The sequence below is a fragment of the Rhea americana genome, unplaced genomic scaffold (genome assembly GCF_003343005.1).
Source record: "Rhea americana isolate MKP2758 unplaced genomic scaffold, rheAme1 scaffold_28, whole genome shotgun sequence".
Taxonomy (NCBI): domain Eukaryota; kingdom Metazoa; phylum Chordata; class Aves; order Rheiformes; family Rheidae; genus Rhea; species Rhea americana.
The window spans coordinates 6,714,535-6,739,053 of NW_028186401.1; positions in this window are offsets into that span (position 1 = coordinate 6,714,535).

Sequence of the window (24,519 nt, forward strand, 5' to 3'; positions counted from 1 at the left end):
GGATGGAAAAGAGATCTTTATTAGCAGAGGTGGGAATATCAGGCGCCACGTTCGTGTTTTTTCTCTTCTTTTCTTGCTCTTTTTCCCATCGGGGTATGTTTCACAGACATTTAAAATGCTGGAGCTGAGCTTCCAGCAACAAGTCCGTTAATAACTCCTATTTCCAGGGGGTTCTAAAATTGGGTTAAAGATACCCTGAAGGCTCCAATTTCTTCGCTGCTCAGCTGCCACCCAGAAGAGAACAATCCTTTTAAAACAAGACTTGCAGTTTCTTTCGGTTGCTTCTGATGAAGTGAACGTGTGCCAAATGCTGTATTTGTCCCGTTTTAGAAAATCATTCCCCGTTGCCTATGAACTAACTGCAGTTCTTGCAAATGCATCCGGAACCGCTGCTCAAACGCCTGCCGCCTTCCGCTCCTCTTGGCCGCGCTCGGAGCCGTGCGGCGCGAGAAGGTCCCGTCCCTGAGCGCAGGGTCGCAGCCCGTCCGGGCGGCCGCAGCCACCGACTCCTGCGGGCAGGGGCGGCGCGGCCGGGTAGGAAAGCTGCTCTCCTCGCCGGGTTTTGCCGCCTGGGAAGCGGGCGCTGCGGGGCTGTGCAGGCGCCAGCCGGGGCCTGGGCCGGGCGGCCCTGCTCCTCCGGAGCCTTCCTGCGCCGCCGAGGGGCCCTGAGAAAGCCCCTTTGTAACGCTGCTCTTCGGATTTTGTTGCCTAGCTGCTCCCACGCCAGTCGTCCTTCGCAAAAATTTGTTTTACAAAGAGCAGAGCAGATCCTTAAAATGACTCAAGCTGCTGACAAAAATCCCCACAAGCTGCTGACAAAACCCCAGAGATACAGTCTATCAGCAAGGCCRTTCCCTGAGCTGTGCCAGCAGCTTTTCCTTCTTATTATAGGCCCTGAGAAACCAAAAGAGGGAAGAAAGAAACTAGAATGAAGAAGCAAACTAGTTATAGCCTGATTTGGAACATTTTTTTGCTGGATGTTCTCCAATAATCCATCAAATAAAACCTTTATTAACAGCACAGTAAAACACAAACACGGCAGTTTCCAGACCTAACGATAGCGGGAGAAGTAAACAACAAGGATGTTTAACGGGTAAGATCACAGTTTAGCTACCAGCTAAAATATCTTCCAGCAGGATTAGTTCCCCCAGCATTGCCCAGCAGCTGTATTGCATGGTTTGCATGTTGTCCCTCCATCAAATGTGAAGTCTACTCCATAATCTCAGTGCGACAGCAAAAGGATCCTCAGTTAAATGCCTGGTTCAGATTATCATAGCAGGGGCAACGCTGCTAAGGAAGGCTATGATTTCAAATGGTGTCACACTCTGGGCCTTGGTTCAGTGTAAATTTAGGCTTTATTTGATTTCTAACTCTCTGAGCTAGAATTCGAGGCAGTCATTTCATGGTACTTGCAGTTCCATCACCCTGCAAGCTGCTGTTTGCGTATAATATTTGATATGTTGATCAGCTTTTTGGCAATTGATGCTTTTTAATCATAAATGTTCCTGGGCTGAATTAGCACTGGTATTTCCTCACTTTTTCACTTCGGTAAGGATCTGCAAAATGGTTGCGATCTTACCAAGAAGGCTTGTGTTCCTTTACCGCTAGGAAAAGCGAAAACCTGTTGCAACACACTTACGGCTGACCTGAATTTGGAGCAGAACGACTTGCAAAAGGCTGTATCAGATGCATCGTCTYCGGTTTGAGATCAGCAAACCCCAACCCATGAGAGGAGAAGGTAGAGGAGAAAGTTGGAGCCTGACACGCACAGGGGTTAAATGACTCGGCCAGTGCACCAAAGCAAATCACTGGTGACCCAAAATTACAATGTGGGAGTTCCCGACTCCTAGACCCGTGCTCATTCCTCTAGACCACACTGCCTCCTGAGAAAATATCTTTTAATGGTATCTGGCCAGCTGTGTAAACATGTCAAGAGGCAACTGTGTAATACTGAGCTGCTCCCATTATGCAAGTTGCTTCTCATTAGTTATAGCCTATTTTGTTTGTAAGTATAAATCCTAACTCCCTCCCCTCAAAATGGTATTTTTGAAAAAGAAAAAAAAAAATAGAGAAATGTAGAAAAAAMCAAGATAATTCCAGATAATTTTGATGTTTGAGTCTACCAGAGACGTGATCTAGTTCATTTCTCTTTGATGATGAACTTCTTCCCTGCTCCCAGGCTCAGCTTTCCAACCTGTCTTCTTATTTGTGAGGTACTTACTGGGATGGATGGGCTGATGCCAATATGACACACGTGGAAGGCTTGGGCACAGGGAAGTTGTGCTTCCTAAATGAATTTGATTTTCAAGGCTCTGAGATGTTCGCTGCATAAGCCCCTGTTCAAGTGACTTCAGTATTTATGACCTTGGAATCAGTTATAAACTGATCCAATCAGTTCTGTTTCAAGAAAAAGCCTTTTCTCTTCTGTTTAGCAGCCTCTCTTCACTTTACAAGGTTTCCTTAGCAATCAAACAACAGTCTTGCCTGTGCTCGGAAATGTGTTGCTGTAAGAATCAAAGCTATCAATTAACGATCCCTTAAATTCTACTCTTAAATAATAATCAGGCCTGAATGTCCCTAATGTTCGKTATTAGATTTTCATGTTTTCCCTGCATTTTGGAAAGACAAAACTTTGGAGTGTGACATGTCYAACCAACCCACAAGAGATCTTTATTTTTCTTTTTAAACCTCCCTTTTCTGCTTGAGCATCTCAAGGTATAAGAGAACATGTGATGGTATTTAGCCACCAGCATGACCCATCCTTTGCCTGTACTTACCCCTGTGCGTTGACTCTAGAGGGAGACCGGGGTTGTGCCACCTACCTTACATGCCTCAGTTATTCCCTAGAGGAGATTTGGGGAAAATCCAAGTTGCCTTGCTGCCTTGCCCCATGAGCAACCCCATTTCATGAATTGGAAGCGGTTAAAGGTTTCATAGACATAGCTTCTCCAGAGGCCCCAGCAGACTGCCTGGGCACTTGCTTAAGTTGATTCCTCTCTGGCAAAATGTTTCAGGCATCGGTGGGTTGCATTTTCTTCCTCATTCGGGATTAAGGGCCTTTCTCTTGGCTCTGCTACAAGTAAGGGGCACAGGCACTCCAGGACTCAAATCACTGTCCTTTGCTCTAGCTTGTGAGCMCAGCTACATCAAAAAGTAGTAAAATTCATTACTTTTAAACATTGCAGTTTGGGTTCTGTTGTTAATGCTGCTGCTAAGTGACAGCATTTCGGTGATTGCCGTGGTCTGTAGTCTGTCTGCTCCAAGGTAGCTGAAAGCTTTATCCACAGGAGCAGACTGTTACAGCRTATTTCAGCTCTGAGCTTTACTCTCAGTCATGTTGTTCTGGTAGTGTTTATCAGTAGTGTTTTSTCTATTCGTTCCTCTGCAGCAGTTACATGCAGAGAGGGGTCCCCAGGGACTTCCACCCAGGCAGGGCTGGAGGTCTGTTGCACTCTGTTTCTGTGCTACTGATTGTAGAGTTAAAGCATAAAACATACTTGTTCATGTTCTGCGTAATCTGCATCAGGTTTACCCCACAGGTTCTTCAAGGTCTGCAGAGATCTTCTCTGGCTGGAGGCTGAATGAAAGCAAGGTAAAGAACGAGCTGAGCAGTGTAAAAACRTACTGTCAGCTGGCTCAGATCAGGCTATTGCTTTCGTTATAGATAATGTATTAGTTTTATTCATTATTCTTTAGTTGCATTGCCTTGAAGCCCGTGAGCCCTGCTCATGCTCTCATATTTTGCAATGCATAAAAGAGTAAAAAGGCAGTCCCTGTCCCAGAGAAATAAATGAAAGACAGTTCAGAAACTTCAGGTGTATAAATTAAGCAGAGATGTCTAGTATTGGCAGGAAGAAAGTTACCATATCGGGTACTAAAGAAAACATCCACGTTGGCAAGGCTGAGAGCAGACTGATTTCTCACAAAGCAAATCATGGTTAGGGAGACTTTGTGGTTTGCTATTTGTTATCTTGGTTTCCTGGAGGGACTATCACATCACTTTCTTTTTTTGTGATTTTTCCCTTCTTCCTTACTCTCCCCTCTTCCTTCTCCAGCCCTTGCTGGTCTCCAAAGGGTGACTCCACCCAATGGATAGAGAAGATGCCTCTCTGGACGCTGGGAGGGAATTAGTTCATGTGCCCTGCACACAGTGATTTGGCTCTGGCTGTATGATGCCTCAGCATTAGCAAAAAAGTGGAGAAACCCTCCCATTTGTCCTAGAAATCACAGTTATGTGGTCCAGCTCACCAGGGTGGGCAGGTTTGGGGCTCTCCTGTGAGGCAAAGAACATCTACRAGCCTCACCCAGGCTCGAAGCCTTACATGGGGCAGCCTGCAGCAGCGCTAGGGGCTCAGGGAACCGGGGGGGCACAGGCAAACGCTCCTGAGGAGACTCGGTTTGRTCCACGAGCCTGGTCCCAGATGGTGCCCGCTGGCTGCTGAATGTTTCCGACCATCTTGGCAGACTCAGCTCTTCCTCCGAGGCTGCCCTGGTGTGTGTCCCTCTGCACCTGGAGGGAGAGCACTGGGCTTGCTCCTTCGCTGCCCAGGTCACCGGGCTGGCTCTGAATTCTGCTGAGTGGGATGCGGTGGAGGGTTTTTGCAGAGGCCCCAGTTTAGGGCAGGATTTTAGCAGGTGTTCAGGTCTCCCTGAGGCCGGTTTCCGGCAGTCTGAAAGCAGCCTTTCAGCGTTACTGGTGATGACATTGGATGAGAAAACATTTCTTTTAAACACAGTAGTTTCTTCAAAGTGTGATGTGGAAAGCAAAAAGCCCTCCTCAAACTAGAATTTGCTTCYTAGAGTAGAGCACGGAAAACTAATGAAAGCCAGATGCCTCGGCCTGTCCCAGGGACAGGAAAGGGAAGAAAAACCAACCTCAGCAGCCGGTGAATCTACAATTACAGGAACCTGTTCCTGGACCCAGGGTCTTCCAAGGAACAGAGGAGTCAGGGAGGGCATGTGTGTGTAACACTGAAACAGCGTATACAGGGAGTGGAGAAACCATTACTGCTGACGCCAAGCGAAGCAGCTCCCGGGGCTGGTCTGCCTCCAGGATTTGCCCTTGGAAGACAGATGTTGAAAGGTGCTTCAGGGCACCCAGTTTTCCAGTGCACAAAACCAAGCCTTGACACATCTGAGAGTGTGCCCCGAAGGCCAGTTCTGGCAAAGTTGTGTGGGAGTTCAGCAGTTCTTACTGGATGGAGACTGCAAATAGGAACTCAGTGGTGATAACTGCACAACAGCTGTCAAAGATGAGCCAACTTCTGCCTTTCATTGTGCCCTGCTTCTGGGCACTGGTGTGTGAGTCGTTGAGAGGTTGGTGCATTCAGAGCACCATCATACCCTCTGTGTCATTGCTCCATACTGCAGCTCCTATGAGTTTCATGGGAAAAAGAGGTGGGAGTTACACATCTGCTAATGGAGATACATAAGCATGACAGAAGTAAGCCTGAGGCACTTCTTTCTAAGGGGCCAAGGTCACAATGCAAGTCATATGCACATGAATATATGTACAAAGTAGTTGTGTGTATGYATATAGTCTGTCTGTGTGCATACACACACATGCACACACACAGAGAAACATATATGGCCTGGARAATACCTGGAAGAGCTATGAATAATGGGGTGGTCTCAACCAAGAGAAGGAAGTACTACTCTTTCCACTGCCTCCAGTAGCACAGCCCTCATCTGCCAACGCCAATGTCAGGAAGGCAAAGGTAAGTTAAGGGGTATCTGTGAGAGCTCAACGAAGTTGAGCTTCCTCTGTTTCAAAATAAGGAAACCTGGAGGCTTGAAGTCTTTTTTCACAAACCTTTCATTTGAACTGACTCCCAGAAGCCCTGAAATCATAYAAGCCATGCTCACCAGCTATGTTCCTTGGGCTGCATGTAAACCTCAGAGCCTGAATTTTGTCCAGTTCTGCTGCTTTTCCTGGGTGGAGCTGAAACACTGATTTCCTGTGTCAGAAAAGCTAATCTCTTCCTGGGATTGGCCAAATAGTACTGACCCGTGTACACCTTCTTTTAAGAACAAGARAGAAACAAGCCCTGTTAGTTCCAGGTTTTGCAAGAGGTGCAGACATTGGAGAATAACACTCAATAATGAAAGCGTGATAAGGACTTTTCTTCAGCTGCTTAATTTTTGTGCTTGACTGATCCAGAGTTCTGGCATTTCTGCTCTGGTGTCCTGGTTCAGCTGGAGAGAGGTGCCAGATCCACTTGGCCATGTCCCTGTGTGCTCAGGGCCTGGCCCACAGTATTTCTTCCAGCAGGGGTAGATGAGCATGGTACTTTGCCAGGGGCAGGAGAGGTGGAGGAGAGCCTCTGTGAACATCTCCGCCTTTTCTACAGAGCTCTCCCTTCAGCACCATCCTGTGCTCAGCTGTCACATTTGGATTAATGATTGATCCATGCCAACACCACACAGGTCCTCTAAATGGCACATCAGCACAGCAGACACATGTGTTTTATTAGCAATGCAAGTCTAGCACAGCAAGCATCTCTTCATCGTATACGCTTTAGCCAAGTTATTATAGCACATTTTCCACTTACTAGCAATTAACTCAATCTTTCCCATTCAACAGCTAGACACATTACATTCACGGGTAGACTTACAGAGTTTAGAAGCTTCTTATTCTAGTTTGGAAGGGCCAGAAATTTAGTGTGACAAAACATCTTTTCATTTAAACATTTCCTGTTTATGACTAGAAAACATTTCAGAAATACTCAATTAACAGGCTGTTTATCTCCCCTCCGTTCCCCCTCCCCTTCTCCTAAGTATAACTTGAGCCTAACATCATCCAAGCTCAGCTTTCACATTCACTATGTTCCAATGACTTTGAAATTAAACAAAAGTGTGATTGGTTATTGATGGATACTGATGGATATCTGCCAAAGCTTCTCTGCACATCCATCTTTTGCCATTTTTGTCATAAATGATGTAGCAACTTAAGGTGCTGTTTTTTATGCAGAGATGAAATGTAACAGAACATGTCCTGGAGAACTCTCCCATGTATATCCTTGTATACAAGGTTTGAAGGCTACAAAAGATAAGAGTAGTACATCTGGTAGGACCTAAATCAGWACACTTTCCTTATGAACACTTTTCTTATGTCTTACTAGGAAAGTCACTGAAGTTGATGCCTGGATCTAATGTGAATTTTTTAAAGCATTGAGTCAGAGTCCATCACTTCTCTCATCCAGCCCTCACGTTTGTCTAGCTTTGTTGTTGTTCAAATCAGCAGAATTAGTGCAGACAGTGAAGTTAAGCATCAAAACCACAAATCAAATGAGGAACTATTGAGGAGGGAAAGGAGAGCTGAAGATGATTGGGTTTCCTCCAGCTTTGCAGCCACCCTTCAGCAGCGTTCCCCCACTGCCAGGGGTCCGTACGTGAGGCTCTGACTAGGCTGCCTGGGTTGCACAGCTATAGTGATATTGAAAGTGTACTGGCCCTTTTGGCCCTGGCTGAATGGGAAGAGAAAAACCCCTGAGGTCTGCTGATGGGACAGGCTCTATTTATTTATGCAGTAGGTTCAACTGCAAAGTCTTTACAGTAAGGGCTGTTTTCTGTCCAGTAGCTATGCCCAGAACAACAGGACAGGATGTCAGTGGGAGCTTCCAGAGCTGCTGCAGCACAAATACCGGTCAGTCACTAGTAGATAATGTTTCCTGTCTCTAGCTTTAAGAGAGCCTCATGGGCCAAGTGAATGAAATCTTCCTCTCTGTTTTACTGGTTGCGGTCTCCTCTTTAGGCAGGTATAACAGCAAAGTGCCTGTTCACTACTCCATTGGCTCTGGACGCTCTCCAGATGCCATTAGGGAGATCTGGCAGCTCTTGAGAAAGCAAATAATAAGTTCATAAAGGCTCATTTGAGTGATTACTAACTATCCCACACCTTGGGAAACCAGTGCTATCTGTAGCTCTGCCCTAAGGAAACTAGGTAGTGCCTGGATAACGGTCAGTTCTGGGTGCAATGGCAGGAAATGAAGTCAGCCCTGTGAGCCGCAGCAGATGCACGCTCACACTTTGCTGTGAGCTTGTTACCCTCTGACCATGCAGTGCCCTGACCTGCAGCTACAGCTGCTGTGGGGCTGCCAACCTTGGCGACGATCTGGCCTCTTCCCGAAGCTCCTTCTCAGCCCCGAGGCAGCTCTTTCTTCAAGCCCTGGCACAGAGTGGTGATGGCTAAATGAGTAATACTGAGATCTGCGTGCTCTGCCAGTTGCAACAGTGTCAGAGCGTGGTGACTTCACTGCTTGCTTGTAGGGGCTGGTGCAACCCCCCAAGGTTCACTGGTGGCTCRTGGAAGGCCAGTGCTTAATATGTTGGGTGGGTAAAGATTACAGAAAACATTTGCATTGTTTATCTGGACATGAAAAGTCGTGGGGTTTAAAGGATATATTTCACCCAGTCCAACCAGTAAGTAGTTGCTTAAGACAGCTTACTGCTGGGACAAGCAAATCACAGCCTTAGGGGAAAGGGAGGCAAAGATCTTGTTCCCGCAGGTCTCCTGGCGGCAGCCCAGTGCTGTCCCCAACTCCTGCTCACTCCAAGGCGGACACAGGGCCGAGATGGCCCTAGCTCCGACCTCATGTGGCTGGCCAGGCCGAGGAGGGAGGAGGCAAGCTGAGAGGCCTGGAGCAGGGTCAGGGAGTTGTTGGCACCAGCAGACAACGTGCAAGACATGAAGCTTGGCCTTTTCGCAGCTTTTGGTAGCACTGATGAAAGTGTTTGAAAAGTGGGAATAAGAGGAGCAGAGCAGATGCAGCTGTTGGGTAGAAGGCCAAAGCAGAAGGAGGTAAGACAGAGGGAAGACCACTGCTAGGAGGCTCTTTTGGCCAAGCCAGCTGCAGCTCTCTGCTCTGTTTGATTGATTTTCATCCTAACAAACAATTAAGCTGATCTATTTAAATTTTGTTTCTCTTGTACTGAGTCATTTCCTCGGAACTGGTCGGGTGGGGGGTTAGCATTCTTCTCMAAGCTTTAAGAAGGTACTAGGGGGGTTGGGGACTCTGTGTGTTTGTTTTGTTTCTTTGAATGAAACAGCCACCTTACAAAAATAACTGGAAAACAAAAGCCAGGGGTTGGCAATCCCTTACCTTCAGCTCCGCTCACACAAGCAGGCGACTGTATCGCGAGACCCAAAGCAGCGTCCCAAGAAAAGGATGACATCGGCCAAAGCCTCAGAGGCGCCAACTGCCTTTCGCCACAGCTACCCGGAGCAGTTGATGCTTTTTCCAGCTCCTGCACGTCACTTGGGTCAGCACGGCATGCCCGGCTGCTCAGCAGCGCACCGACCTTTCGCCTGCTTTACACCGCGAAATGCACTGTTTTGGCAGCGGTTTCCAGCTTAGTAAGCCGCATGCCTCTGCAGTGTAGTGTACTTAGGGCAAAGCTGGCTGTCGTCCCCAAAGCCTCTGTGTTAGTAAATCCTGTTGGTCTGAGGAAACCTGGGGAGAAATAACGGTGAGTCTGAATCCTTTGAGCTGCAGAGGCAAAGTTGTAAATCTAGCTAGATGTTTGACTATAAAAGTGGACATTCACAGTCAAGATAATTTGCTAGAAATTAGAGCATAATAAAAGGAAAGAAGTAAGGGGCTGCTGGCCTCAGAGCCGTGCATACGCATGCTGCAGCATGCATGGGAAACTGAGAGATGCGTTGTCTTTGGGAAATAAATAGCAGTCAACCACCTTGCAGGAGAAGTCATATCATCTCCAAAGCTCCTGAGGAGCAGCTTCACTCCCCTCCATCCTGCGTGTGGGTTGGGGCCAGGTGAATGCCGGGCCGTGGTGGAACGAACAGCAAAAAATTCCCTTGACATCAGTGCAGCACGGATTCATCTCGTGGCCTTTTTTTGTTTGTTTATTACTCATGTCCTGCTGGGCCTGGCTTCCAGAATGTTTTACGCATAGTTTCTCAATGGATAAGGCTAGTTGAGGAAGAAAATCGTAATGTATACGCTTCAGAGTTATTGCTTGTAGGTCACGCAGTTGGCGTGAGACAGTGCTGCCTTTGGGGCAATTAAGCTGGAACTCAAATAGAGTCAGCGCAGTTGCTTCAGACCCAGAGAGGTCTATTTCACTGCAATATTTAGCCTGTTATCCTGCCTAAATGATATGCCACTAAGCCAGTAGCTGGAGGAAAGACAGCTTTCAAAGGTGTGATCGATGACCCAAAGCACATGGTAATCTTAGGAAATGCTGGAGCATGCATGAGCAGTGCTTGATTCTGCCCCTGCTTCTGTTTTCTCTGCTCTTTCTTTTATGCTGCTGATGCTTGCTAGGGCCCTTAGCACTGCGTAAAGTGCAATAACACCTGGAATTAAGTGCTATTCTGAAGCTCTAACTCTTGGAAGTCAACAAGCACATAGCCAAAAACAGGCGCTTGTAAAATGTAGCCTGCCTGTTGAAAACAGCTTGATTTCCTATTCACAGCGGGCTATATTAACCCATTCTCAGCTAAATTTGAGGGGAAGGGGTGTTAAAAATTTTAAATAAAAGGAAGTGAGAGTATATGGGTGACGAATTTCCTCCAGTAACAACGTCAAGTGGGTCATCTTCCTCAGACATTGTTTGCTTTGCTGATTACTCTTTAGGTAGATGTTCATATATCAACTATTATTTTCCACTGTGAATTGTGGTTTTCTGCCCAGCAGCAAGTCCAGTTTCCAGGGCAATTGGGAAGCCAACTCCTTTCAAACTACGCAAAAGATGAACTGTGTTTCCTGCAAATTTAATGTCTCCGATGTTAATGGTTGAGTAATAGCCGGACACAACAGTGTCTTTTGTAAGGAAATATGCCAACAGTTGTTTCTTAGAAGTGAATAAACCTTACTTTTTAGGAAAAAAAAATCTGTTTTGAATGATTCGAAGCTGCAATAACAGTTCTTTCCAATCAAAGCTTACCCTTTGCAACAACAGGATGCATTCCCCTATTTAAGCTAACAGTAATACTAGTTTTAGTCACTACACATGCTCCACTTCCTGTTGGGGGTATTGCACAGATAATTAATTCACTGCATATTTACAGATTTTATATACAGAGTTTCTTAATACCATCTGTGTAAAGAAAATACATTTTTGCAATAAATTAGCGTGATCTGTTTATTGGCTGTATGAGCTACAGCAAAATTAAGGAAAGCACGCTGAAAGATTGCATTGCTTTGTTAGTATCAGCAAAGCTATGTATGTTCAGGGACTCAGTGCTTCGACTTCTGGTCAGAAAATTTACTGTCACAAAATGTTCATCCTGATGGTATAGGACCTTTTACCTACATGCTCCCAGTTATTTAAAAGGCAAWTACTGGAACCAGTGGTAAAGATTTAGCCTAAGGATTTCTGTATTTGCCCCTCTTAATGATCTACCAGGGTTCTGTCATCTCCCATAACATAAGCATAGCAGCAGTAAAACTGATAACTTGTAACTGCTTCCTTACTGTTGTTAAGAGTTTATTTCATGGCTGACTTCCCATCYTGCCAAGCTGGTTTCTTCATGTCAAGCTGTACTAATGAATAGAGATCAGATCCTGAGCACTCTGTTTTCCRGGGGAAAAAGCACAGAAACTCAGCTGAAACCAGTGGAGCTCCTCCGTTCCAACCATGGCCTGAGAGTCATGTCTTCAGGTAGGCGCCCCAGGGTTCTCTTCGTCAGGCAGCTGCTGCTGCTGAGACCCTCCTAGAAGCAATTAACATTTCAATCATCTCTGTATTTCAGAAATGCATCTCCTGTCATTATGTTGAAGCAATAAGACATGACAGGCAGTGCCCGATGCCAGCGTTGTCTCATGCCTCTGGGCTGTGAGGCTGTAATGAGAGCCAGGGGCTTCTCTTCTGACTTAGGAAAGGCAGACCCAAGCACAGCGCATTTAGTGAGATGCTGGGGAAGGAAAGGCATATCGAAGGCAGTGACAGCTATTTGACTTGCACATGTAATTCAAGGCTGAGCTGTAGTCTTAATTTTTTTATAGGGCAATATATATGTATATATACACATATATATGCACACATATATGTCAGTGAAGGGTTTTTAATCAGTATTTCAGATGTGGACTTCCATTCATCTGCTCAAGTTAGACTGAGCAACAGATCTGCCAGCACACCAAATCATTTTAACCTTTTCCYGCACAGCTGTCTTCTGCTAGGAAGAGGAAGGGTTGTTACACCACTCTAAGCCCAAGGGCTAAAATTCCTCATCACGCTGAATCTGGAGCCTCCTTGCAGTCCAGCAGAYTGAAGTAGTAATAAAACCATGATCAGAACAGACCATGCTCTACCTCGATGCCAACAGTTGTAATGGTAACTGGGTCAAACTAAATAGTGTGCATGAAAGGAAAAAAGGCTCAAGGGAAACCACCTCATCTGGACCTCACCTTTTGTCCTCCCACCACATGACTTATTTACATTTGCTGAACACTAAGCTCAARCAGCGTTCAGCTTCTTTATCACTCACACCCCTCTTTCCCATCCTGTKTGCTCCTTTGGCCAGATCTGTCACTGCAGTTAATTGACCTGGTTTCACTCATTTCCGTGAAGATAAGCCAAACCTCACAAGCTGGAGAAGCGGGTCACGGTGTGTCGCTTGCGCCAGGGCTTTGGGAGGAGATCCACCCGAATCTTGTGTCACTCCAGACCTTTCCGTTGACACGAGAAYTGGCATTTTTCATGTCCTCAGAGTATGACGGGCTTCAGTTGGAGGAAGGCCTGTGACTGGTGTTGGGAAAAGGAGGATGTGGAAACTCAAAAGCTGTGTGATCCGTGCGTAAATTAGTTCAAGTAAGTTTAACTCAGGACTYGCTTTGTTTGAAAGCCTCTAGCTATAACACAAAAACAGCAGATTGTAACTCCCTAATGAGGGGGTTACTGCCAAATGGATGCACTGCATCAAGTGCTTATAAGAAACAAATATATCTGAGATTGAGAAATATCCCTGCTGTTAAAAATGACTACAAACAAAACTGCAAATGTTGCTGTAATGATGGAAGTTTGAACTGTGACAAACTGGAATTTCCACCACTCAAAAAATTTGCCTTTTTGCCAAAATTGAGAAGCAGAAAGCTTTCTTGCTAAAAAACAAACATCAATAATAAAAATTAAAAAAAAAAAAAAAAAACAGGAGTCAGGGGATCTACCCTTTAAATCAGCTTTCTTTTTAGACCAGGTTAAATTATTAAGCTAAATGATCACCTTTGAAAACATCCAGTCTGGAAAACCAGGGCAGTAACTTAAAGTATTAATTTCAATGGAATTATTGGGCTGTTTCAAGTTAAGCATCAGATTAAGTTTAACTTYATTGGTTCAGAGCCAAAATTCGTCCAATTTGTGTAAGAAAAAATGAATCCCATTTCAGTACAACTAAAGAAGCAAGCTGTAACTTTAARCAGTTTCCCTTTTGAAATATAGACAGTAATAGCAGGTTGTGAAAATAGATCCCTCACAGGCTGGATCACAAAGTTGCTTGGAGATAAACAACAAAATTCAGGTACTGACACTTACTGTATTACCCCCGTATTCCAGTGCAATACTATTCCCTGAAGTACAGTTGGAAGCATTTTTTCGGCATAGTATAAATGACTGCCCMAAAGTTTTTTTTCTCTGTTCTCTCTGAGGGACGGATGCAAGAAAATGAAAACAGTGTTTCACATGGAAAGTTTTCCCATGTCCTTCTGAACTTSTCAGACTTTCCTCTTCGCTCTTCAGCTCCGCAGAGGTCTTCCTGCAAACTGGCAGTGGCCATGGTTAGGCTTAAAAGTGACGTGTAAAAGTGGCCCAAAAGATACTCAAAGGTATGTATTATTCCTGGTCCACCTATTCAAAAGCGCCTTCACTAACGAACATAACGTCGGTGTCAACACGAGGTTAGCGAGCCCCTGGCCTAGGTGCCGYGCTGGCATTTAATTCAGTTGCTGAAAGCCTTGTTGACACGAATCAGACTGATAGCCTGGGGGAAGCAGGTGTCTGCACTTCTATCCCAGAGCATAAAGATGAATAGCCAGCCTGGCCACCTGTCCGAAGGGCTGTGAGGTGCCAYCTCCTACAGCGTCTGTAGGATCCAGGCCTCTACTTCAATCTGCTGATAGGTCTTGTTTGAGGCAAACTCCCTTTGGTTATTACAACAACAACAACAACAACAAAAGAAAGCTAAAGTAGTGATATACTCCGGTTCTTATCATCATGGAAGAGTAAGGAATATGTACTAGCTGCAGTACAGGTCTTCGCAAATTGTGATTGTCACAGAATTTTACTGATTACTCCTTCATTAGATAGAGAATTCATACATGAAGGCCAAGGCAGTCAGACATATGCTTTGGGTTTTATATCTCCTGCACAAGCCTCTAATTTTCCTCAGGAAATTACGATGTAGTTTATCAGTATCTTGTTGTTAATTATTAAAACCTCAAGACTCCAACCAAAATAAACTGGTCATTTGTTTTCTTTCTTATAGAGGTGCTTGTTGTTACCTCATTAACCATTTAGCATCCTGGTGAGTTATCGCAAGTAGCTTAGCTTGGCAGAATCTCAGGGTTGTAGCCCCTGAAGGAAAATGTTGTTGCTTTCCTTATCTGATATATTTTGGTTAGCAGAGATCTAAAAGAAGCAATAACAGACCCTTAATAAGATATGTTTGGCAAGAAGATACAAAATAACTATTTAGTGGGCTTACATCTGTTTCCTTTTTCTTTCATTTTGCCTTATCTAGTTGTGTACTTAACATTAATCTGCTATCACACTAACTTGGATTATTTTGTTTCAGGGTTTAGCCTCCACACCACTGTCATTTAATTTCATGAGTACTACTTCACCAGTAAGTAATGAACATATCCACTCACCTGCAATTAATGTGATTAGCAGGATATCTCTTAAATCTCACTGTCAGAGGAAGGTACAAAGAATGACTAAACTAGCTCCATTCAGTTCTAGATTTCCAGGTAGTTCATATAGTTAGAGTTTGCTAATTACATGTAAAGCAGTACAAGATTTTGGGAGATCTGGTGCAAATCTGTGGAATGCTATACGCACTTCAAAAACTATCTTTCAAGTAAGCACATTTTCCCTAAATTACCTCATATACAACAGCAGATGTCACACAGCAGGTTCAGCAAAAAAAGGGAAAAAGTCATTTTTATCAGATGGTAAGGAATATTTGTTTATTTTTTTCTGCTGATATGAGTCAAAAAGAAGAGAAATATTTCATCTCTTCAGGGAAGTATGAGCATCTGCTTCTGCAAATCATTTTTTAGTGTTCAGGCACAGAGCGCTGACGCTGGGCTATGGGTTGGGGTAGCATTGACATTTGTGTCCCTCAGCAGTGGAACCTGCTGCCCACCCATGGCCAACTTAACATGTTTTCAGGGAGACCCTGACCAACAGCTGGGGCAGTGAATATCATCTATGAAAAGGAAAGGATCTGAAAATAAGATTATTAATTGCTTCATTAAAAGATAGGGCTGACCTGAGCATGGCCACTGCACTCAGCACTGTATTTGTTTGCATCTCTGCAGGCACCAGAGCCTGTTGGCTTGTTAAAACTGGAGAAACGCAACCAGATAAGGACAAGTGTGACATTCTGCAGGGTTGGTAAGGGTAATCCATCCCCAATATATGGGGTAAAGAGCCCCATGCTGAAAAGGTACAGGGGATTGCAGAGATAGAGTGAACAGTGGATTGCAGGCTGACTGGGAGTCAGTGGTGTTAAGCAACCAGGAAAAAAAAACAGAGAAAAAATGGCAAACATCTGGTAAACTGGGATAGATCAATGACAGCACAGTCTATAAGATGTGAGATCATCCTTCTTCTCTAGTCAACATAAGCACAGCCAGAGCTGGAGTACCATGCCCAGCTTGGGGCTATGCACTTCAGAACAGCTGAGGGTCAGTTGGAAAAAGGCGAAGGTCAGGAATGATCCAGAAACATGAGCTATAGAGAAAAGCTGAAAAAATGAGGTTAATGAGAAAACATGACCAAAAAAATATACTGATGACTATGTAAATAGCTGCTGTCAAGAGAAGAAAAGACTATTCTCAATATCCACTGTAGACAGGAAAGGCAGTGGTGGGCTTAAATCGTAGAAACACATAGGTTAGCTATTAAGAAAAAAGATGTCCATAGGAAGAATGGGGAGACAATGGGATATGGTGCTTGATGTTGCTTTGTTACAAGGGCTTAAGAACAGGCTAACAACTTTTGTTAGGAATGGCATGGTTTGCCTCCAAACAGGACAAGGAGACTTCCCAAGAGATCATGCAGTTCTGTTTCTCAGGCATATGCACTTTGATGAAATTGTATTGCTTTTTTAGACGCTAGGGACCAAAAGAGCAGAAGCTATTTCTAGGAAAATTTCCCTAGATGGTTAACCTCAAGATTTGATCTTTTGTAAATGACACTGACTAAAAGGCAGTGTGTGGGCCTTCGATCTTCTAGCAAAATTACTGTGAAACAGCACAAGGGAACTCTCTCCATTCAGTGTCCCCTCTTCATTTCTGTGTTACTCATAATTTTTTCTTGAGCTAAAAAAATCCAGTATTTGGTTTTAACTAATGGCAATAGTTGTAGAGGGCTAGTAAGGAACAAAACCAGGATGTGTCTTTTCTGCTACCTCTTATCATTTCTCTGGCAGAGCATCTTTGCCCATCCTCTTATTCTGCAAAAGGTTGCTTCTTCCCTTGGTCCCACATGCCCAGCCTGTTCAGGCTGTCTCGCTTCAGTCTGAGGCAGACAGTAGGTCTTGCTGCCTTGCTGCCATAGGAGCACATAGGAGGTGTAGTGTCACCAGTATATCATGACAGCACGACCAGTGAACAGGGAATATGTTCCACCGTTCAGTTCCCTGATCCCTCAGACACCAGGTTTTTATCCTGGCTTTCTGTGGAAAGGAAAGCTTAAAGAGGAAGGAGGAGAAGGGGGCGCTTGAGAGCTGGGCTGCCTAGTTCCTAGCCACAAAGGCACATTTCAGGTGAAAAGACATGACCTGGTTTTCAGATTTGCATCTCTTTTGTGAGAATGTTCTCAGACTAATGGCAGTTTTATTTTGTATAATCTGAGGAAACTGAGTTTGAGTGATGTTAAATTTCTCTCCCATTACAAATAGAATCCATCTTGACCCTTTTATGCTCGTACTTTTTAAAAATGAAACACAAGTTGATTACAATAGGTTTATTCCAGCTAAGGAGTATGGTTCAATGTTTGGATTTGAATGCTGTCTTCATTTGAGTGATGGTTGGAAGTGTTCACATGCTTTAATAAAGCATTGCTGAACTGTGACAGACAATAGTATACATAAGCCTAAATATACCTTCCTATTTTAATTACAAGACTGGAGCTCGTGAATGGAAGCCTGGGTTTTATCTCCACTGACCTTGAAAACTTTCTAGAGGTTTATGATGACACATATACTTTTAGGTGATTTGGGGAAAATGAAGAACCAAAAAATCAACTTATTCTCATTTTGACTTTTTCAGAAAACAATGCAATATATGATCATCGCATCTACATTACTACAAAGGAATCTGGAAGTTCTATAATTTTGTTCATTCAACATATATGGGATTTGGCAGTTTTATGCAGATACACGGATCGAGCTCCTATACATGACAGCATCTCCCCTATATATTTGCACAAGAATAAACCATACTAACAGTAATTCTGGCTCTTGCTGATAAAGTAGATGAATTATTGTGATGTATGTCTACACTTCAGTCATATTAATGACTGTGTAGCAGTGCAGACATACACTAAATAGCTTTTAATCTTCAGAATTGGTGTAGCCATGGTAGTGTGAAGCTCTGGCTCTGTCTTCTGCCACACTGAGTGCATGGATGGAGTGGAGTGTTAACCAGCTGTTCACTGTGGGTCATCATTGCTGCTGGGCACCCCATTGGAAGCTGGGACTCCCAGTAAGGACCCCGGACATATCAGAATAGTGAGACTTCTCGCCAGGGAACAAGACAGGTGAACGGTGGGCAAGGGCATGTATGCAAAGAGAAATACAGCTATGTCAATGTGCTAGATGGAGCTAATTTGCTTTTTGCCCCAAGTATTTGGTGACTGCATAGTAGATAAAGTGGTTTTGATTTCTACAGTTATTATTCCTTATTTTCTTCTTAGTTTTCTCTTTTTCTTCTCTCTCTCATGCACTGTCTTCTTATCCATGTCTTAATATTTTTGACAGTTCTTCATAAGGTTTTCACTACTACTTCATTACAGTTCTTCTCACTAGCTATGCAGATTTACAACCCCTTTCATTTCCCATGACACTGTTTATATTTACCCAGCAAAAATCAGTCTTTTGTTGCCAGGTTATGCAGCCACCCTCCCCAACACTCCTGAATGACTCTAGACTGCCATTCCCTTGAGCACGAAACTAGATTAGGATTTATTAAACCCTTAGCCCCCTGTTTGAATGATATATGGCCTCAGGCAGTAGGAACTAAGGCAAATGCATGCTGCTTTTTTGTAAAGGCACAGTAAACCATAATACAGGGCACATGGCCCCAGGCATTCCTAAACTATCTTGTCCTGTGTCAGCAAGATGCCTTCAGACTCTCTTATAGAGTTCTCCCTGCTCCATTTTCCCTCTGCTCCCACCCTGTGCATCTCAATACAGTGAGAGGATTTTGTCCTTAATTGAAATTCCTTTCATCAGCCCAGATATAGCCTGAACAAAGATACTGGCATGAAAAAGCAGTCAAGAACATATCTTTAAAATGTCAATTTGCCAGTGACAAGCATAAAGTGCAGTCGCTGCAAATCAAGACTCTAAACCTTCATTGTATACCACATAGCTGCCATTTCCCCCCATTATCCCACCCATAAGTTTTGATGTTTGTACGTCTTTGTTTCTCCTTCTACATTCTTCTCACGCTGTGTTCATAGCGAATGGGAGGATAGCTGGGACTTGATTAAACACTTGCAAACCTCAGCAAAAAGCTCTTTTAAATGCTGAACCGTGTCATTTATCTTAGACTCCTACCTCTGGAAGAAATAATCCATTCAAACGCTGTGGTTCTTCTCTTCTATTTTTCCCTCTTGATTCATTGTGGTAAAGTAATTGATGCACTTTTGTTCATATAGACCTGCAAGTTTAACGTTACATGGATTTACATGGCAGGAAACTGTTATGATCTTAGTTGTAGAATAAGAAATAAAAAATGAAAGTTCTTTCCACTGGCACAATGAAGGGAAGGATACACCCAACAGAAAAAACATTAGTATGGGCCATCTACTGAAGGCTATATTTAGCTTGCTTAACATGGATGCCTAATTTAGGTGTTACATCTCAAAGTCTTGGCTATACAGAGACCATGGTCTGGTGACCTGGCAGCTTGAGCACTCGGAAACATCCCCCACCCTCGCAAGGCCGTGCTAAATGCCAAGACCAGCTTGGGCTGCCGCAGAGCTGGCTGCCGTGTTGGACTGCCGCAGGGCCTGCTTTGCCTACGGCAGTGTCTTGGAAAGCAGCACAGCGTGCTGCTGCCAACCAGGAGGCTGAGCTCTGTGGGGTGGAGGACTCTGCTTGTCCCAGGAGGAGTAGTCACTGCCCTGACTCTCCCTTCCTCCTGGCGGTAGAAGCAGCAGCAAGCCCAGCCCTCCAGGGCTATCTGGCTCTCAGTGCTCACTCCATCCCTTCCTCTACCTCTCTGCCTCCTCTGCTGCCAGTTTTCTGGGCAGCAACACTGAATCTTACATACTTCTCTGAGAAACCTACAACTGACTCCACATGTCTAAAGAGCTGCTCACATTTAGTAACTTAAGTCAAAGTTATTCATGCTTTTTTATTATTCCCTTTTAATGCCTAGAGTTTTAGCTGTGAGGCTTAAAAAGAAAAAGACAGAGAGCTTAAATCTAGTTACAAGACTAAAGACAAGCGGATGGAAAACTATATGGAAACAATCAGATATTGCTGGTTCAAGAACATAACGCAGCTATCACCTTCAGTTCCCACTTCCCTATCAGCTTTTGCTGCATTACACATTTTTTCTTGAAGAGAACACCTCTCCAACACATCTCTACGGCTACTATCACCTCACACTTTGGTTATCACAGCACCCTCTATTCTATTCTCTGGCCCTGACAAACAGAGTCTTCCCCTTCTCATGCTGTAGCTGCAAAGATTTTTTTCTTTTTCTTTTTTTTTTCATTCACTTTGACCACATCATTTCTCTTTTTTGATTAACTCCGCTGGCTAATGCTGTGCCCCTATCACATGAAATAGAGCCTTCTTGACTTCACTGACAAGAAGGCTTTCACAATTTGTCCTCGTGCAACTTTTCATCTTCCCTTCAGTAAGGCAAAGTGATGTATATCTCCAGCCACCTCTTGGTGCCACCATCTACTGCTCATGCATTACATTTTTCAAACACACACCTTCACACTACCTCTGATGTTCTTGTGCTTGAGAGAAGTTCCTTCCAACCACAGATCAAAATCTTTTTTCTCTTTCAAATCCTTCCTTCCAACACACCATTGTCAGGARGCTGCAAAGAACTGGCCAGTGATTTGGCTGAAGACACCACAGCCAGGCATGCGTTTTGTTATTTCCCTTACACCTCAGTTTGGCAAATTCTGTTGTGATTTCTTGCCTTATGCTTTGACTGAGGGAGACACTGCCTTTCAGTGATGGTACTACTTTGACATATTCTGGAACAATCCTGGGATACACAGATACTAGTACATGAAAAGTAAGAAATAACACTTGTGCTCTTCATGCATTATTTGTCCAGAAAATTAGCAGAAATGCACCAAGGAACTTCCTAGTCTGAATCTGGAGTTTGTAATCAATCCTGCAACCAGATGATGGTCACACACATTCAGGTATTGGATGTGAACTGTTTATCCAGCTGCAACAGTCACAAAGTTGGCAAGAGGCAGCAGGAAGTCAGGCATGGTTAATGTTTAAGATACATAAACCTCATTGTGGCTGCCAGGTGTCTTCTTTGGCTTCAGTATCACTGTCTTTTTGCCTATTCTTTTGTCTATCTGTTTTTCAGGAAAAGGAAATGAAATGCTAAGTGTTCTGCCTTCGTAACAGGCATAGTAGGACTACAGGACATAGTGGAAATAATCAACACATAACTAACCATTATGTGCTTTATTTGTTATATTTACCTTTTTGGTAGCTATTTGAAGGAGGTTTTCTCTGCTCACCTGAGACATCTTTCAATGTCCATCATCAATTATATAAAGGCTGATGGTAAAAGTCCCATAGATGCACATTTTTTTCTGGGTTACTTTCCATCTGTTGTGGAGCTTTACAATATGAACAGCTGCTCTGTTATTAAATGCTTGCATGTTTCACCCTTGCAGGTCATTTATTAACATTTAGTGAAGAAGCTGGGTACTTTACTCAATTTTAGTGTCAGATTAGTTACAAGGCGCAGCAGTAGGGACATCTTTATTTACAGATCATTAAAGAGATGAGCTCTGCAGTAACAGGCAGAAATACTTGTTTTTCTTGAGCATTTTTATAGTATTTGGTCAAGTGAAAACTATGCAGATGCCTGCTGGCTGAAAAATGAAAAGGATAAGAAAGAGCACAGAGAAGTATGGGGGCAGGAGAATGGGGGAAGAGAGAGAGGACACCAGAGGGACTGCTGGACTGACGCAATAGTATCAAGGGGAACGTATACAGAAAAGATCCATTGCACCCATTCAAATAGCAGTTACAGATATTGAGCTTGAGAAATACTGGCCCACTGTTACCTTTCTGTCCTCACCATACCGTCCGTACTTGGATGGAGTGATGTAGGAAACAGCACAGTAGGCTTTGCACACCATGGAAACATCCTTGTCCTGGGCAAAGGGTCAGATCTGTAGCAAAAGAGGTGGCTGAAAGGAAGAAGGAGCAAGCTAAAAGGAACTACAGCAGCAAGCCCAGTAGTGATGGAAGTGGCTAGAGCGGGCCTTTGCCAGGGTACTGTAATTAGGACAGCTCTCAGACTTCTCTAAAATGTTAGAAAAAAACCAAGCTCCAGGCAGTGCCAGGGACAGGGTGTATGTGGAAGAGGCATAAAGCCATCTGTGCCCAACTTTCCACAGCCACCCCTCCAGCCTCTGCCCAGCAGGCCGCAGTACCACCCTTCCAGCATCAACGGGGATCCCGGGAGGTTCAGCCTGCAATGGTTGGTGACTAGTATTCAGGAACTCCTTTCTCTCACTTCTCCATCCTTTTCCTTTCCGCATGATTTCCTTTTCTGTCACTCCCTCTTGCTCCTTTTCTTTCTTTTTGTTTGCCAGAACTTTGGCAAATGTTATTTATCTGAGGAGGCACCCACTGTGCAGGAACTATTTTATTGTATGAGAGATGGGATGAGATTCATATAAACTACAGAGAATGCATGATAAGAACAATGAAGCAAATCTAATAATTAGTGAGGTTTGCACACACCAATATACTCAAGGAATAAATTTCATTACACTTCCCGTTGGATTCAGGGAGGACACTTTAATCTCACTATTATAAACATGACCTAAGGAAGGACCAGGGTGGAGCATGGGAAATGTTGTCCTTTTAATTGTCTTCTCTTCAGAGTAGCAATCTACTTATGATACAACAGCCTTTGCTGTCTGGCTCCAGGCGAGTCATACTCCCTTTGAGAGGGTTCTGAGAAACATTACTTTCAGTTGGTGCTACATGCCCAACTCCCAGCTCTTATCTTGGTTTCAGTATGTGCAGTGAGAGGGACGCACAGCGGCAGCAATAGACAGGCTTTTTTCAGATCTCGTCATCTGAGTTACTTCTCAGGGTATATCTGAACATTGTATCATTCTTCTAACAGAGAATACCAATAGTGCCTCTTGCAACAAGGTAGGTGGAGTTTGAGACTGCACTTCTCAAGGAACTTCACAGTTCATATTCTCAGTTACATACTCTGTATTTCTTGTATCCAGAGCGCTCTACTACATTCTGCAGACCAGGAGTCACTGGCATCATTTCATCAGATGTCCAACTAGTCTGTAAGCTGGACTCACTGGCTTTGTCTGTCACCTCAAACAACCCCCTCCAAAGCATCCGTAGGCACGTTATGCTTCATTACCCTACCTGTTCCCCAGGCTCTGTAACCCTCCCGGCTGGACATGCCTGGTGCCGCACGTAATGAACGGGATATTATGTGTGCTCTGGAGGACACATTCTGTCCGTGTCAGAGGCCATGCTTTCAAACTCGTTATAGACGTACAGCCTTGAACTTCTCCCTGAACAGTCAGTGTAGACACAATTACTGCTGACTGAATTAAGCAATTCTGCATCTCCCATTGTTAGCAAAACTAAAGTAAAGATCGATGTGGAGCAGGGCTGGTCYTACTTCTGACATTCTAAAGACAAAGGAGTATCACACATGATTGACTCTTTTGTATACTTTTTTTGAAATAAATTGCTTAGAATTGAGAAATGCTGGTACTAAAAGAGAAGTTAGTTTCAGGCTTCTTACTGATAAAATGACCTCGGCTCAATGTTCTTGTTCAGTTTTGGGGACTTTGCTCCTCACAGGTAACAAGCTGGGTGAAGGACACAGAGTAACACAGCTCCCTAAACGGGTGGAGGTGCATGGTATGCTTCGAGTCAGGGCGCTGGCTGGATGTACACAAATTACATGATGATTACAGCTGCATTGGTGTAACGGTCCACATATTTTCACCTGGATTGTGGTTTCTTCAGCAAGTGTACAGTTCTGGTTAATTAATTCAAGGTATAGTTACACCAGGGCTGGTAACAGAGAGCTACACTTAAAAACGTCCATTTTTTTGGTCCAGAATCTTTGAAGTTGTGTGCTCTGGACCAACRAATACGTTAGAAACAACAGCACCACATCCAGTGTCTCTTGGGTTCTGCCATGTGTTGTAAATGATTTATTAATTCATCCAGTGAATATTTTGGGATTTGAACCACTGGCCTGGTTTACTAAGCAAACGAGGCTTATGCACGTGCATCATRCTGCCCGAAACCGCTGGCCAACTCCGGCCAAACCCCACAAAGCTGCCCAGGCGCCTCCKGCTCTCAGGCGTGAACGTTTCGCACACTTGGTACACGCCGAGCCTTGTCCTGGGCRCTACCGACGGAGAAGCCTTACTCGCGCTCAGCCTTGCCGCCTCAGGGCGACGCTGAGGGAAGGGCCCCGCCACCCCAGCCGCCCGCGGGGCCGCTTCCGGAAGGCGCCGCCGCGCCGGGGGGCGCGGGCCCTTTCCCCAGGGCGACCCCAGGATGCCGGGGGTAGAGAGCCAGAAGGCCGCGCCGAGAAGGGCTGAGGGCCGCCTCGCCTCCCCGCCGCCGCATCCCGCCACACGGGCGGCGCGAAATGGCCCCCGCCGCCCCTGCCCCCGGCCCCGCCGCGCATGCGCGGGGGGGAGGGGGCGGCCGGGGGCGCGGCTGGGGGCGAGCGCGCTCCCGCCGCACGTGACCGCGGTAGTGGCGGGGGGCTCCCTTAAAGGGCCAGCGGGCCGCGCTCCCCGCTGGGGTTCTGCGCGCCTCCGCCGGCGTTGGAGGTCGCCGCTCACCTCCGCCGCGCTCCGCCCCGCGCACCTGCGCGG